We start from the raw sequence: 1,870 nt of genomic DNA on the forward strand, positions 1-1,870 counted from the left end.
GTGTATTTATATGTTTTATGATATGTTTTAATCGATTGTTTATTGAATCAATTTCCTTAAAGAAGGTAATTAATTATATTTGAAATAGTGGAATTTGTGTCAAGGAAAATTCAGTATAAAAAATAATATTCACCTCTTCAAGGGAGAGAACATATTGTGAGTTGGCCAACAGAACTAATAATATTCAAATTTTTTGATAGCTTAATAAGGTTTTAGTCATAGTTCCCAATTTTTATAATATTGATTGTAAAGATCGCAATTTTCTGGAATGCATTGGATTTTGCATTAAAATAAATGAATGAAATTATGGCCATTGAGTTGATGATTTTTCAACGAGAAGTTAGATGAGAAGTAGAGTAATTAACACCAGTAAAAAGTGAATTAGATACCTGATTTTTCGATGGAAGTAAGACAGTAGAAATTTTGTATGTAAGTATTTGAGCTAGTCGGAAGCGAGGTAAAGATTTTGTGATTTTATTAAGAATTAGCGAATTTTGGTGAGATAAGCTATCCAAAAGGGTTGATGAGGTGAGAGAGGAGAGAAGGGAGAAGCGGGTACGTGTACCTGAGGTGGTTGTGTTTATCCGTAAAAAGAAAGCACCGCCACAATTGCAATGCGGTTTGTGTAGTATTACAACCGAAAAAACATTTTAAAACTACAATTCATAATAATGTTTCAAAGCTTTCGAAAAATGTATGCAGTATTATTACTAAAGCTGTGAATATATGCAAAATGCATATCGTGTATTTTTGGTTGTACTCGTACCAGATTTTGTACATTTTCGATTTGCAACATTTTGAAGCGATTAAACCCAATTTATTTTTGCATATCTTGCATATTTTAATATTTTTTGCATTTACAGTATAAACTTGCATATTTTAAGATGCATGTTAATTTTTAGGTAATTTTACACCTTTGTGCTGATTTTAATCGATTTTCATTTGAATTTTTACTACGTTTATGCGGATTTTCATAACGGGCGCGATAATGAAACAAACTGCAATCGGGGGAAAGAAGATCTATACCTACACTTGGTACCTATACCCTTTAATTTTACAATAGGATTAAGTAAAGTCCAAAAAAAACAAGATATTAGTCATCTACCTATAGAAACTTAATGTTGGTCCTCAACAACTTGTTTACGTACCTAAGTAGGTACCTAACTCTAAGAATTTATCCACATCTTAAAATATAAAATTCCTGTAAGCTTTTGATGAATGGATTTAGTAATACAAATAAATACAGTTGTTAGTAATCCTTTTCATTGTTCAACTACCTTTTAATGCCCCGTCAAAGAGCAGGATATTAACGGGATTGCACATTTAGCCAGTAAAATATTTTTAAATGAAGTTTACTTTCTGCATCACATCCAATTGTAAAGAGACGTTCGTGTAATAAACACATTTCACGTAATTACAGAATTTATACGAGATATTGAGTTATATTTTATAAAATTTGAGTGTATCATGTCAAAAATTATTTCTTGGGTAAAACCGTATCCGGAATTGACATTAAATAACAACTCCGTGTTTTGTAAACCTTGTGGAGAATCGGTAAGTAGCTTATTTACTAAATCTGTTAATTCAATTTCCAGTATTCTGAAAGTTAAATTCTCTTAGTTTTATTCTTGTATAGTTCTTATTTATGCTACTTTCTATCCTTTTTTAACCATTTAATATGATTTTTAAGTGCCTATCTAACGCAAATTTAATGTAGCGTCCTACTTATTGTATTTTTACGCAGATATCATGTGGGAGGAAGTACTTGATCGATCAACATTGTTCCACGCCTTTACATAAAAGGAATCGCGAAAAATCAATTTCATCTGGACTTCGCCAAGCGTCTCTCCAGGAAACCGTACTACGGACA

Source organism: Photinus pyralis, unplaced genomic scaffold (genome assembly GCF_008802855.1).
Source record: "Photinus pyralis isolate 1611_PpyrPB1 unplaced genomic scaffold, Ppyr1.3 Ppyr1.4_LG1, whole genome shotgun sequence".
In the NCBI taxonomy this organism is placed as follows: domain Eukaryota; kingdom Metazoa; phylum Arthropoda; class Insecta; order Coleoptera; family Lampyridae; genus Photinus; species Photinus pyralis.